Here is a 15,913-nt window from a genome sequence, read left to right as displayed (position 1 = left end):
AAAGTCTTCCTTCTAAGAGCTAGCAGTCCAGTGAAAAAGTAGGCTCAAGATACAAGGCCCCATGGGATATGGACAAAGATCATGAGCATCTATGGCTATGACTAGTGAGGTCTGGAAAAGCTCTTGGGGGAGGTAAGATTAGATCCAGGCCATCCAGAAATGAGATGGTGCTTTTGCAAAAAATCTTTTGCATGGAAATAAAATAGGTAGGAATTATTGAAAGAATAACGTAATGTAATAGACTTGTGGGGTGTAGAAATATTGAGGTGTCTAAAGCCCAGCAGGAAACATCTAACCAGCATCCCTTGCTGTCACCTACCCCCAAGTCTGGAACATCTAGAAAGAACACCAAAATTGCAAGCAACTATGATCCTCTAGACTCCTCTTAGTGCATTGTTGATTCAAAAGTACCTACTGGCCTCACCTGACCATTTAAAAAGCAATTCTCAGTCCCTTGTCAGTGACTCAGTGAGGATATTGTGAGATGGAGTGTTTCTTTCTGAAGTCAGGGCAAGTTATCAAAGAAGTCCAGTGGTAAGTCATAAATTGCAAAGAGACAGTGCATTTATTTGCTGGACAAATTTCCTAAATAAAGATACCAACTAACCCTAAAGGGTTTCCACAGATGTTTCAGAAAGGTTGCAGATGTGGCTGTGGGGCTCTTCCACCTGGAGCTGCTTCTAAGAGTCTTCCACCTATGAGCCAACATGATAGGAAGATTACTGTATAGTAGTCCCTCCTTATCTATGGGGGATACATTCCAAGACTCCCCAGAGAATGCCTAAAACCATGGATCGCACAAAACGCTCTCTGGCTCAACACATTGCCATCAATAGGAACACATCTGTTTGTCTTCCACTCACAGATTTAATGCCTTTTCCACCTTAACTGAGTACTTATCACATGCTGTGGCCAAAACCTTTACAGTTTGAGGTTCAACAGCAAAACCAGCACAAGTTTCTTTTTCCTTCATCACAGTTTCACAGATAGAGGATTCATTCTTACCATAGATCTTAGCAATCCTAGCATATGATTTTTTTCTTTCCTTATTAAGTCAAGAACTTTCACCTTTTCACTTAAAGAAACCACTTTAAAGCTTCTCTTTGACATATTTGAATTGCCAGCATCACTACTCACACTTTGGGGACATTATTGAGTAAAATAAGAGTTACTTGAACACAAGCACTGTGATACAGTGACATTCAATCTGATAACCAAGATGTCTACTAAAGCGACTGACTAACAGGTACGTAGCACATACAGTGTGGGTATGCCAAACAGATGATTCATGTTCCAGGCAAAATGGAGCCTGACAACACAAGATTTCATCATGCTCCTCAGATTGGCGCACAATTTAAAATTTATGAATTGTCTGTTTCTGGAATTTCCATTTAATATTTCAGATCACAGTTGACAACAGAGAACTAAAACCATATAAAGCAAAACCATAGAAAAGAGAGAACTATTGTAATTCTTTTTTTAAAGTAAAGCAAACACATTAAAATAAGTTCTTACATAATTCATAATAAAACATAATTGGTGAAACAGAAATTCATGCAGACATGTAATTTAGTAGGAAATTCAGCAAGTAATGAGTTTAATTTTTGTCCCAACTAAATTTTTGTCTTATTTTCAAATAGTGCTCTGTTTCCTTAGTGATTTCCAAAATGCTATCTCAGTTAGCTAAGTGTCTTTTAGTACAGTACCATTTTAATGTTGTATGCCCTATTTTTTTAATTTTTTTGAAGTGAAGCTGTCAATACATGTATTGCTAAATGAACTGTATGTTTAAGAATAACATATCAATAACTAGGGTGACTTGATTAATTGGAGGAGGAACATATAGTATTGCTATATTTATGACTGTCAATGTTTGAATAACTGACACTTAATGCTTTAAGTTACTAGGTTAGATTGATTCTTTTTACAAGAAGATCAAAATATACAGCTCATCCTTTTCCAAAGTGAATCTTCTATGTAGGCCTTTTATAATATTTAATTTCCCCTCAATGTTACAGTAGAAAAGTTGTTCTAAATTCAATACAGGGGATCCCTGGGTGGCGCAGCAGTTTAGCGCCTGCCTTTGGCCCAGGGCGCGATCCTGGAGACCCGGGATCAAATCCCACGTCAGGCTCCCGGTGCATGGAGCCTGCTTCTCCCTCTGCCTGTGTCTCTGCCTCTCTCTCTCTCTCACTGTGTGCCTATCATAAATAAATAAAAATAAAAAAAATAAAAATAAAATAAAAATAAAAAAAAAAAAGGGATCCCTGGGTGGCGCAGCGGTTTGGCGCCTGCCTTTGGCCCAGGGCGCGATCCCGGAGACCCGGGATCGAATCCCACGTCGGGCTCCCGGTGCATGGAGCCTGCTTCTCCCTCTGCCTGTGTCTCTGCCTCTCTCTCAATCTCTCTGTGACTATCATAAATAAATAAAAAAAATTAAAAAAAATAAATAAATAAAAATAAATTCAATACAGAACATTATATACTGTTTTACTACCTGAAGGAAGATCAGGATAGTGTGACATTTTTGTAAATATTTTCTGAAGGCACAGAATGATATGATATGAGTAAATCATTACTTATGGTACATAGTAATTAAAAATATGTATTTGCATCATTTAGGATTAGGTTTTTCCACAAGTAACAGAAGATACAAGATTGCTGGCTTATGTGTCTGCAGTAGTAATGTAAGAGAATCAGCCTATGGCTGTTATGGAAGCTCACAGTGTCCCCAGAATCCCAGCCCCATCGGTAGTGCTGATATATCATCCTTAGCATGAGATTTCTGTATCTTACAGGGTGGCTGCTATATTTCCAAGCACTGTGTCCATAGATGGAAGAAGGATGATAGATGTTGAGATGAAGGACAGAGGGCCAAAGGCATGGGCCAGTCCTATCTGATCATAAGAAAAATTTTTTTTTTGCTTTAAGCTCTACTTAGTGACTTCTGTATCTATTCAAAAAGCAAGGATTGGGTCATATGTCTGCCCATAGCCATTAGAGCATCTATAGAGTTGATGACTTTTCAGTAGGCGTTGACATACCAAAGTTCTAGTAGTAAGAAAGCAGAGGAAAATGGGTATTGAGTAAGCAATTGGCTGTTTCAGCTACAATGTCATTTTTATTGTTTCTACAGTAGAACCTTTGATTGCTGGTCCAAGTTGCTAATGTTCTGGATTTCTTCTACTTCAGGTACACAGAAGGATACTTCTGTGCTCCCTTGAAGTTAGGCACAGCCATAAGTCTACTTACAGCTAATGAAGGTGAGCAGAAGTGACAGTGGAGTGCCCAGGCTAAAGGACCAAGCTGCCGTACTGCCTGGCACCCTATCTTTCCCGCAGTTGCAACCATGAAGATCAGGGTCGAGAAGAAGCCAGGTCTTGGAGTGGTGACCATGAGCAGAGCAATCTTACAATCTGCACTAGATATGGCACTTGAGCTACATATAAACTTCTGTTCTTTGAAACCACTAGGATTTGGGTTGGTTTGTTACCAATGGAACATACTGATGGCAATGTCTCCAGGCTCTCAATTATACATGTTCTGTTTGTTTAATAAATAGGTGGGGATACATCAAAATATAGTATACATTTACCAAGACAGAAGTATTTTTTTAAAATATAAAGGGTTAAAAATTAAATACCATTATTTTACAGTTTACTTCCTAAGACGATAGTGATCTGGATGAGGGATTATCTGTAGGTATATCAAGAGGAGTATACACATTTTGAAGAGTTAAATTGTCTCTTTGAAGAGAATGTAGAAGGAAATGACCCCCATAAGGGAAGGTCCCTATGATGAGGAGCAGTTATTCAATATGGAGAGGTGGTCTCTCTTCCATCCTAACAAAATCCTTAACAAAAGTGATTTTTTTTACTGTATATATTTTTTAAAGATTTTATTTATTTATTCATGATAGTCACACAGAGAGAGACAGAGAGGCAGAGACACAGGCAGAGGGAGAAGCAGGCTCCATGCTGGGAGCCCGATGTGGGATTCGATCCCGGGTCTCCAGGATCGCGCCCCGGGCCAAAGGCAGGCGCCAAACCGCTGCGCCACCCAGGGATCCTTTACTGTATATTTTGAAATAATTTCAGACACAGAACAATGTTGCAATAGAGTACAAAGAATTCCCCTCAACCTCATTCATGCCATACTCCGCTGCTCTGCCTCCTGATGATCTGGAAACTTCTCTGCCTTCCTGGCAAGCTGGTCCTCCTCAACTTAAACGTGGAAGTTGGAGTTCCTCAAGGCTGCCCCGAGCCTCTCTTCTCCATCTACACCCTTTCCTCAGATGAACTTGTATGCCACCAAGACTGGTTACCACATGCCAGGGGATTTGACAGGCCACTCCTCTGATCTCTACATTTTAGTCTGTGTATTCTCTTTGATATATCTAGTAATATTCAATTATCTCCATGATATTTTCTCTTAAATGTCTTGAATGTGGTTCCAGACTAAAATCCCGAGCAGAACTTATTTTTTCCACCCTACCGACACCTGGTCTTCTCATTTTCTGGCATCCTACAATCCATCAAGTAGTGCAAACCAGAAATCATATAGCCCTATTTGACACCTCTAACATTCATCTTTCTGATCCTGTGTCAAATATCCCTTCCCTCAGGGAGCCTTCCTTACCCTTCCTAACAGACAAATCTCCTAGAACTGTCCACTCACCTTCACTACACTTATCAGTTATGATTTTATAATTAATTATTTGTTTGGCCACTTAATTAGCATGTCATCTAGACCATGAGCTCGTTTGAGGGAAGGACTTTTCTATGTGCTATCTCCACCTCCTAACTCACTGTCTCAAATGGTCAGTGCTCAGGAGGTATCTTTTGAATGAATATGTGAATAAGCATCTTTCCAATATGTGATTTTGCTCCTGAAAGTTCTGGGTTCCCTTCTTCTCCTTGGTGGATCACTTAAGGGAGAGGAGATCAATTCATGTCCCCCTTGGGGACTCACCTCTAAGTATTCTCAAGAGATTTCATAAGGTCAGACAGACTCAATTTCTCTAGCTCAAGACAAAACTTTTCCTTGCATTACCAATATTCTAGAAATAAAAGTCCTCGGATTTGGTAAATGACAGAGAGAACTCATTCTTGTTCAAGCTAACAGTGTGTATAGCAGAGTATGCACACACTTGGAGGGAGAACATCCCAGGAAGATGGCACAGCAGATGCAAAGTCCCTTAGGCAGGAACTCACCTGGTGTATTAAAGAATGGGCCCACAATGGAAGGTCAGCACCATGACGCATATGCTTAGTCTGTCATGTCACCACTGGATCCCCACAGCCCAGCCCAGCACCAGCATGCCTAGAAGCACAATAAAGCCTTGTTGTTGATGTTGAATATCAAGCACTCAATATGGTCTCTATAATAATTGGCATGACAGATTTAGGGACTGAGTCATCTGTCTGTGACAATTATTGATCCCCTCATGCATGTAGGAAACAGTCCAATGCTTGGTTGGGAGGAGGGGCCACTGAACTCTGACTTGTTCCAAATGTCCTGGGGGAAATGACCTCTGCTCCCCCAGCATTCCACCTGGATCCCAGCTCCAGAGGGTTTGACTAATTAGCATCTGGCAAGTTGTCTGGAAAGAGCTGCAGGGCAGCAGTGAGGTAATGGCCAGGCACATGCCCCACCTCCCATTCCACTGCTGAGAAATCCTCTGTTTAATTAGGATGCCAGAGGATTACTTTTTTATTTTTTTAATTCCCTTGTAGGTTCTGGCCCCAATCATGCTCCTGGAAAGGTTTGTACTCTCCTTCCTGCTCCCACTGCCTCAACAACAGCAGTGCTCCAATTAAAGTTACTGTTCCCTGAAGAGGAGCCTATGTCTTCTCCAGGCCCACAGGCTCCTCCCCCTGCCCACAGCCCCTCCCACACTTTGGTGACCTGACAACTTGCACTTGGGTTCTGTTGTGTACCAGGAGTAGTGATGTTTAGCATGGGCAGTTTTCTCTACTCAGTAATTTTCAGGTAGTTCTAATGGCCTTTTTTATCACCTCACTGGTTCCTGGACTCTAGAAGTAAAAGGCAATTTAGATTCTTCAAATGGTTGATGTGGTTCAAACATTTATATTCCTGGGAATAACTGACTCTATCAATTATGAATAAAAAGCTTATCCTCATAGAACTGTACAACCCAAAGAGTGAACCCTATTAAAAACCATGGACTGTAATCTATCATAATTTTTTTCAATCTATAATAATTTATCAATATTGGTTCATCAGTTGTAACAAATGTACCACACTAATGCAGATATATGAGAACTCTACCATAGTATTTGCTCAATATTTTACAAAACTAAAACTGTTCTAGGGGCACCTGTGGCTCAGTGGGTTAAGCATCTGACTCCAGGCTCAGGTCATGAACTCGGGGTCCTGGGATCAAGCCTCATGTCAGGCTCTGTGCTTAGCACAGAGTCTGCTTGTCCTGCTCCCTCTGTCCTGCTCCCTTTGCTCCTCACTCTGCTCATGCATTCTCTCTCTCTTTCACTCTCTCTCTCTCTCTCTCAAATAAAATCTTTAAAAAATAATAAAAAATAAAAATAAAACTCTTCTTAAAAAAATAGTCTGTTAATTCATAAAACTATAATATGGGTGGTGGTAGTAGATAAGGGCAGAGATAAAACAAGATTAGCCAAGAGTTGGTCATTTATGAAGCTAGGTAATGAGGCCACAGATGGAGGTTCATTATATTATTCTATGTCTACAATAAAAGTTTTGTTAATCTTATGCTATTTCTATTATGTGTCTTTTCTTATTATAAAAACAATTCATGCATATTGTACACACTTGGAAGATATTGTAAAGTACCTGTAATAGAGTCATTCAAAATACGAATGGAGTCACCATAACATTTTGCCATGGACATATACACAAATAACAAGACTGGGATCATACTGAATAAGAACTTTTAGATCCTATCCTTTTTTAAAAACTTAATATTATACCATGAACAACTTCCCATGTCTTAAAATAGCTCCAAAATCATGCTTTTTACATAGTTGCAATATGACTTCATGGTGTGACTATATTATAAAGTCTAGAAATTAAATACCCACCTAAACGGCCCTCATCCCATCTGGTTAAGATTGTCAGAGGTGTGAGATCTGCAGTGCACACCAAGTCCTGCAACTGAGCAGCCTGACAGCAGCGAAAAAGCCATTTGGTCTCAGTCCCCAGCTGGTGGTGAATTTCTCACACTTCAGGTTGTAAATGCATCTCTATGCTATTTAACACAGTGGAAGAGTCTCTTTCTTTATTCAGAATGTACATGATCTCAGGTGGATGTGCTATTTATAAAACAAAAGAGGAGCAGGATTTGAGGGTTCAAAGCCCTGGCATGTGTGCTATTGCTCTCCCTGGCCCCATGAGCCAGCACTCTCTGGGGATGTCCAAGAATAAAGGCAATTCCTACAATGAAACACTCTGACCCCCTCCTCCTGCTCAAGAAAGCACATCAGAGGGCAAATGAGTCAGAATGGTGTTATGACAATAAAATTAAAATTCACTTAGTAACTGTAGCAAATCCTCAAAATCAACCTTGTTCCTGACTGTGACCCTGAACCACCTAAGGGGGAGCCCAATGGCTCTAGATGGCCCTGCCAGATCACAGCTGGGCCTAGTGATAGGTCTCAGTTAACCATCCACCTCTTGGCTTAGAGAATCAAAGTTGGAGCAGGGTTGCAATGGGACCAAACAGCCATGTAGATAGAATGTACACTGGCCGAAGGATGTTATGTTTGACTACAGATCACACAATTAATGAGACTTCTAGATCAGATCTGGAAGAAGCAGGCTTTTCCTGTAGGAGCCAGTTCTCCCTGAGGCTGAGCAGATACAGGCGCCAGCCCACCCAACTTTGCCAAAGGTATTTTCCTCCACAAAGCTGGGGAGAAAAAAGGGCTTAAAACTTTAAATATGAGGAAATGTGTTTTCTAAAATCCAAGTCTCCTGCCAGTATATCAGGACCTTTATCTTGGGGAATTTATCTAATCAGATAATTCTAATCTGCAACGTGATGCAAAGACTGAGAAGTCATATTAGTGCTTTCCTAAGGGCTTGGCACCATCAGAAAACCCTACTGGACCCATGAGACCAGGGAAGCCTCAGTTTTCACTTCAGTTCTCCTGGGTCTGGACCCTGGGAACTCTTCCAGGTCAACTCATCCAAGGAAAGATGAATCTATCAATTGAATTCCTGAGAATCATTGGCTTTTGAGGTGCCTAGCCCAAATTGAGAATTGGCCCCATGTGAAGAGTTCATGGATATCCCTAAGCACCATGGAACTGAGCAGTGGATGAGTCAGCCAGACACTCAAGTTGCCATCCGTGCAGAGGGGCTGAAGGGAGGCTTGCTCCAAAGGACAAGCATTTGTCCAGCTTTGGAGAGAAGAGAAAATGCTTTTACCAGGAGACATAGCAACTCCTGGCCCAGAGAAAACAGAGGGAGAAGTCAATGGGAAAAGCACTCATGCAATACAGGGAGCTCTGGCCGTGGACATGACATGAAGACAGAGCATTCCTCAGGGTCTCGCTTTCTCAGTCAGCACCCTGCCCCTCCTTGACATGCAGGAAAAGAGCATCCCACCCACAGCCATCTCTCCACACGTTTAAGAAACAAGCTTCGTCTTTAAGACTACAATTTGGGCAGGTCTGCTTCATTCCTTAGGATCCCAGATCTTCTTGGCACTGAGGACCATGGGAGTAATCCCAGCTCCAGCCAGCATTTCCTTGAGCCTGATGGGGAGCAAGGAGAGCAAAAAGACTCAAAATTGTTACCCTGCCCCAAAAGGAAATCAGTGGAAAACTTAAAAGTGATAGAGACAGAGGTTAAGGGAAACATGATACCTGTATTCTGGCTACACATGCTCCACAGAGCAGCTTCCCAAGACCCATCTGCCCTTTACTTCAGGCTGGGTAACACGATGACATTTCCACATCCCCCAAGCCTGGGGCTGTGCAAGCTGGAGATTCTAGAATTCAGAGTGTTTGTCACATTCAGGCCCGAACGTGATTCCAGAGGATATTGTAACACTGACCAGACCAGTGAGAAAAACATCAGTATTCTGAGGAAGTTCTTTAAAGGAAGGGTTCTCTGAGAAAGCCAGGATAAGACTAGGAGGAGATAGCCCAGAGGACCACAGCAAAAACACTATAAAATATATAATATAGGGAGAAAATAATTTAGAAGATACAAAGAAAGTAAAACAGGTAAACTCAGGAATTAAAGGTAAACAGGCACAATGTTAGACAACTTAGAGAAAATGGCATTTTAAAAAATCACAAGGACAAAAGATTAAGCTCTGATGATGACATATAAGTAAAATTTAAGAGCAAAATAAGGTAAAAGAATTAGAATAAATGAAAGAGCAGTTTAAAACTAACAAACCAAATAGGTGAATGAAATTTTCATTCAAATGGAAATGAAAAAATATTTTTAAAATCTCCACAATAGCATCTAGTGGAACAAATTGTGATGGATTATATGGTACACTATAAAGATACCTCTGACCATTATATTTTAGAAAAACAAGCAATGAGGGCACCGACTGAGGGTAGCTCAGTCAGTTAAGCATCTGCTTTCCGCTCACGTCATGATCCCAGGGTCCTGGGATCCAGCCCCAAGTCAGATTCTCTGCTCCTTGGGGAACCTGCTTCACCCTCTCCATCTGCCTGCGGCTCCCCCTGCTTGTGCGCTCTCTCTCTCTCTCTCTCTCTCTGTCAAGCAAATAAGTAAAATCTTTAGAAAAACAAGCAATGATGCATAGTATGCTTCTAGCATACTACACGATAAAATTAAACATAGTACAATCTCAAATACACATATATATGTAAATACATAAGATGATATATTTACAGAAAAATTTATGCATACATGCACATGTGCATGCTTAGATGAAAATGTGGAAGGAAATACATCAAAATGCCACCAATGGTTAGCTCTGTGGGCTCATTAGTAATTTAAATCAGTTGTACTTTTTTGAACTTCTTACAATGAATCAATATTCCTTTTATTGACAGAAAAAAAATGTTTTCCAAAAAATAAAAATAAATCAGAGAACAGCTTGAAGGGTGCCTGGGTGGCTCAGCGGTTGAGTGTCTGCCTTTGGCTCAGGTCATAGTCCTGGGGTCCCGGAATCGAGTCCCACATCAGGCTCCCTGCAAAGTGCCTGCTTCTCCCTCTGCTATGTCTCTGCCTCTCTCTGTGTCTCTCTCATGAATAAATAAATAAAATCTTTAAAAAAAAAAACAGCTTGAAAATGTATCTGTAGGAAATGAAATTTTTGTGTTGTTTTAAAGTTATTCTGTTAGAGACATTGGATTTTTACTTGAAGAGATTCTATGGAGGAAAGAATATCTTCAAGTGAATTCTTAATTAAGAGGATATAATGTCTAATGTCCATTCATTCATTAAAACATATTCATTTCACATTAATTCTCACCAAACACTCACTCAGTTCCTGGGTATAGAACAAACCAGATAAAAATCTTGTCCTCTTAAGGCTTGCATTCTGGTTGGGAGAAATACACAATAAACAAAATAGAAAGTATGTCAATGGTGGTAAGGAGTTTAGAGAAAAATAGAGCAGAAGAAGGTTTAGTCGTTTTGGGGAAGCTGTGTTTTTATAAAAAGGATGATGGACAAATCCCCGAGAAAGTGACTTCAGGACAGAGACCCAAGGAGGGGAGGGCACCATCCTGTGGACATGTGAAGGAAAGCGCTCAGGCCAAGCGAACACACGCTGAAAGGCACAGCAGTGGTGAACAGCAAGGAGTCCTGTGTGCTGAACAGAGTAAGGGAGAAAATAGAGGAGGATGTGAGAGCAAAGGGTGACTTTGGCTGTGACTGTGAACAGGGTCAGCAGAGGGCCATAAACTGAGAGGAATATAAACAAAGGGTAATGACTGGTTCAGTGTTGTGCACTCTCAAATGCACTTGTGTCAATAAGTGCTCATCCTCTCAAGGCTCCTCATTATGTACTACTTGAAATTTGTGGCTTAGGCTTGAACTATGGCTTTAGCTAAGGGGGATGCAAATAACTGGGGGGTTATAATCATTTATTCTGTGAAATAAATTAGTCATTCAAAGTAAAACCAATTTCAAACTATATAATTTGAAATAATAAAATACGCTAAGAGAATGTAGACAAAGATATGGAATTTATAAGTAGGTAGATTACAAAAGCCATAGGTCAATTAAGTGGAAATGGCTAGAAAGCAAGTGGGGAGTTCAAAATCTTAAAATCTGGGATGTTGTAAAGCTGATGCTTCTGTTAGGTGAAATCCAGGACTCCCCAAGTCAAAGGCAGCAGGTCTTCCAAGGCGGCCATTGTCGTAAGGTTTCCTGAAATGGACTGTGTACATCTAAGTGGCCTCACAGCAACCAGAGCAGGACAGACAGAAATGAGCTGCTGGAGCAATTCTTTGGCCAGAGGCTTCAAAAAGAAGCAGAGCTGTGTTATACTCAGGCCAAGGTACACATACTATAACCAGGTAGGAAGGACCAGGGTAGCAATGGGCCACTGAGCTTGAGAACCATCCTGGGTCATGAAGGTAACTGTTAACCTAATGGAATATCTTTATCCAAAGATGTGTCATTGCTTCCCTTTCTCAGCACACAGCATTGCCACATCTTCCCACTAGGCCCAGAGTGAAACACAGAGCTCACCAACAAGCACAGGGACACTCTGACCTGTGGTGGCTTCCTCACTGTGGCAACCCCCAGTGGTATACTCCAAGAGGGAAACCTCTCCAGCACCAGGAGAACCCAGGGACCAATGCTCACACCCTAGAATGTCACAGAGCTGGGGGAGGAGAAGGCCTTCTCTACCAGCATCATCATCTGTCATCCAAGGGGGATTCCTCTGGCCAGCTCATTCAGCAGAGTAGAACTGGATGGACTCCAAATGTAATTCCCCATGATTTGAATGGATTGGAGCTATCTCAGGAGGAAACTAGGGAAAGTGGATGGACTCAGGACCTGGAAAGACCTGTGTAATCATTTCAGGTCTTTATCTCCATCATTATTGGTGAAGAACTTGTCATGTCTAAGCAATGAGAGTTCTTAGGATTATAGATTGAACCATGGATGAAACCCTTTATAAGAGAAGGGCTAATCTGCTAAGTCTTCCTTCAACCAACCTTCAGCACAGCTGTACTTTCCACAGTCTCTGAGAACCATTTTAGGGAAAGTCTTTCCTTCCATTCAGAGAGATAACCAACTCCGTCTTTCTGGTGGCTGGGACCCTTTTGGTGATTATGTGACTAATAGACCAAGTCTAACTATTGTACAGAAGCAGACGCTTTCTGCCGGGGAGGATAAGAGGCTCTAACTGTGAAGTGGCATGTCCTCAGTGCACTGGTGGTTCCCCTTCCTGTCAGGTCAGTGCCACTCAGCTCAGAATTTCTGGTGAAACATAGTACTTGATGCTTTTCCTGAAGAGCTCAAGGCTGGAAACTCAGAGATTAATCCAGTTTTATTCCACAGTCACCAGAAGTAGGCAATAGCTTCACAGTTCACATCATCCCTTTCTCAGGACTAACACCCTTTATAGTTAGTTGCCTAGCACTTTGCCATTTACAAAGAACTTCTACATTAATTATTCCCTTTGAGACTGAGACCAACTATGTGAGGTTGTTAAGTGACAAATACATCAGGAGAGTTAAGTGGCTTGCCAAAAGCCATGAGTCTCAGAAGTGGTAGGTCCTGAACTTCTGACCCCAAGTGGACTCACTCTAGGGAGCAGCCCTGTCCACCAGACCACCCTGCTGTTCATGACCTCACTCTGTCAACATCATCCACCAGTGCCTTGGATGTGTGCAAATGCCCTTCTTAAAGAATTCTACATTGATTGGTCTGAGCCTATATATCTTTTAAAACAGCAAATCTGCCCTGACTCAGATTTCCTCCTACCTCCCAAAAGTGAGCTGGTACCCTCTCCTCCGTGTTATACCTTACTTTAAAATGTTCCTCTATTATTTCTTATTAATGTGTACTATGATTAATTGATTTACATGTTGAGCTATTAGCCTGTGAAGTCCTTAGCAGAGTGAATATTTCTGAGGTAGATGGAGGGATAAGGATTCTTGAATACATGGTTTTTGGAGCCAGGCTGCCTAGGATGGAATCCTAAATGCACCACTTATTGGCACTTATGAGAAAATGACTTAAACTCTGCATCTTCATTTTCTCATTTGTTAAATAAGAGCAAAAACAAAATTGCCAACCCATAGAGTTATTGTGAGAGCAGTCAATACATATAAATCACTAGAATAATTAATTAACATTATGAAACAACCCAAATGTGAATTAATAAGGAAATTGGAAATTAAATGCAATATAGGCATACCATGGAAAAATAGTCTCCATGTTAATAAAGGAAACACACCTTCACACATCCCCACTGTATTCAGTATCATCACTATCAACATCATCACCATCATCATTTTCAACAATATTATCGTTACATCCTAGCTCCTATCAAGACTGTCACACAGCAAGTGCTCCATAGAGTTCTGTCAAATGAATGAACAAATAAGTGTACTGATAGAACAATGATTTGAGTGAAAATAAAAGTGTTACCTGCTCTAGTTTGAGGAAGTCACAGTTGCCTAGACCTCCACAAAAAACACTAGGATCACTGCTTTCTTCAACAAAAGACAGGAAATTCAAAGAATTGAACTTAAGTTTCCTAAATTAATTTACCCAGATGAAAAGCACAGGCCTCCAGGCCAAAAAATCAGGCTTCCTTATTTATTAATAAAATATTATGCGAACTAAGAAACTTGGTTTCAGTTCAGGCTAAGTTGCTTGGCTTGAACTGTTAGGAGACTATTAGAAACCCCAAAAGCATGGATATTGGGTGAAAAAGCCTGAAAAGAAACCCATCATACCTTTCTCTTTTTTTGAGAATGTTTGATTTAGAACAAACTAGAAAGATAACCACCACAGAAACCGCCAACAAAGAGGATTTCACACAAAACTCTATGGTGTGTTGAGCCATTAAAGGGAAAGGTAGCAGATTCAAGGAACTTGTAAAAGGGAATGAGATGTTTACTTTGATAAGCTGCAACTTAAAAAAAAAAAAGTCAAGTCTTTTTTTTTTTTTTAATATTTTATTTATTCGTGAGAGACACAGAGAGGCATAGACATAGGCCAAGGGAGAAGTGGACTCCCTGCAGGAAGCCTAATGTGGAACCTGATCCCAGGACCCCGGGTTCACAACCTGAACTGAAGGCAGACACTCAACCACTGAGCCATGCAGGTGCCCCATGTCAGGTCTTTTCTATTCAAAAGAATGGATATCAAACATAAGACAGCTTTTATAAACATTGGAAAAGGCCAGAATTGAAGTTAAAGTGCATAATATTTGTATATAATATTCTGCTTATAAAACTTTTCCATGTTACCTAAATTCTAAAAGACTGAAGATAATTTTGTATAACTAAATATTACAACGCTCACACATGAGGAGTGTTGTGCCCAAGATTGCGAATCCGAGAAACCACCAAGGAGCCGACACCGATGCAAGTACATGAGGATTTATTTACAAGCCCGAGCTTGTATACTCCAAGTATACTCCATACAGCAGAGCAGGGACTTGGACCCCGAGACCAAGAAGCACAGCAGTGTTATAGGGGCCAGTGGCCAATGAGATTGTAACACACGTAGGAAGTTGCACAGTCATGTCGGTCCACACGCATGGGCTAATTGAATCACAATTTACCCTATAGCAACCATTTGAACTAGCCTATCATTCTGGTTAGAATTGGCGCGCAGGTTTGGCGGGCAAAAGACGGGTTTACATTTTAAGGGAGGTTAGAGGTTCCGCATTCCTATGCGGGCTGGTTTCCGGTAAGAGTGTGCTTAATAGTTAGACTAGGGTGAGGGAGTGCCTTAAGCAATAGGCAGGTCGTGTGGGGGGTTTTACATGAGATGGCAGGTGTAGCACAGAATGGAGTTAGTCCTGCTCTGCTTGTCCAGGGGTAGGGGATTTTTGTTAGATTTCCTGGGTCCCACAGGAGAAAGAGATCAGAATTTTATTGCAGTGTGTTTCGTTATAGTGAACATTTTTAAATAACTGAAATGCAAATCGATAGGTAAATTGGTAAATGAAATGTAGTTTATGGATACAATGGGAAAATATCAGACGGCAATTATAAGAAATTACATATACATATGTGTGTGTATGTATCAACGTGGATAAATTTCAAAACCATTGAAGGAAATTCATAATGACAGCAATATTTATGATGTAATACTTCTATAAGTTAGGAAGAAAAACAGCCATGAACTTCCAATAATATGACTGACCATAGCAGCAGAATAGATTTTTTTGAATCTTCTAAACTCTTTCCTAGAACTAAACAGACCAGGGCCTCCTGGATGGCACAGTCATTTGGGCCTCAGACTCCTGGTTTCGGCTGCAGTCATGATATCGGGATTGTGAGATCGGGGCCCCCACTGAGCCACCTCAGCTCCACACTCATTGTAGAGTCTGCTTGGGACCCTCCCTCTCCTTCTGCCCCTCCCCCCTGCTCTCTCTCTCTCTCTCTCTCTCTCTCTCTCTCTAAACTAAATAAATCTAAAAAAAAAAAGAAAAGAGACCTAAACAGACCAAACATAAAAGAAGGAAAAATAAATCCATAAACAATATCTTTAATAGCATTGGGCTGTGGAATTCTCTATAAACCTAAGGGTGGTGAATGAGCAGGACTGCAGAAGATCAGCAGTTGTGGGATTCAAGCTAGGGAAATGAGAAGGCCTCAGTACCCTACAAGTGGTGAAAACAAAAACAAAAAACAAGTAAATGAAAACACAGATAAATTCATCCAAGATTTTTTAAACATACTAAGAGGATTCTAAGAAAGAGCCACCATGGCAGCTATGTAGG

At 40.9% G+C, this 15,913-nt stretch overlaps 1 long non-coding RNA gene across 3 annotated transcripts; it reads right to left on the bottom strand.

The window, feature by feature from the left end:
• Window positions 1–559: 559 nt before the first annotated feature.
• LOC144300866 (uncharacterized) lies at window positions 560–8,977 on the bottom strand. 3 transcript variants are annotated; one of them, XR_013367612.1, is made up of 5 exons: window positions 8,868–8,977; window positions 8,608–8,756; window positions 7,080–7,310; window positions 5,940–6,035; window positions 5,214–5,322 (listed from the first exon to the last, which is right to left on the bottom strand). It is a non-coding gene; the product is annotated as an uncharacterized LOC144300866 (long non-coding RNA). The 3 variants fall into 3 exon arrangements; XR_013367613.1 differs by having other exon boundaries at window positions 8,612–8,756; XR_013367614.1 differs by lacking the exons at window positions 5,214–5,322; window positions 5,940–6,035 and adding an exon at window positions 560–695.
• Between the last annotated feature and the right edge of the window lie 6,936 nt (window positions 8,978–15,913).

The sequence above is a fragment of the Canis aureus genome, chromosome 29 (genome assembly GCF_053574225.1).
Source record: "Canis aureus isolate CA01 chromosome 29, VMU_Caureus_v.1.0, whole genome shotgun sequence".
NCBI lineage: Eukaryota > Metazoa > Chordata > Mammalia > Carnivora > Canidae > Canis > Canis aureus.
Note: the sequence above shows the minus strand (reverse complement) of the source record. Positions and strands in the feature narration are given on the sequence as shown.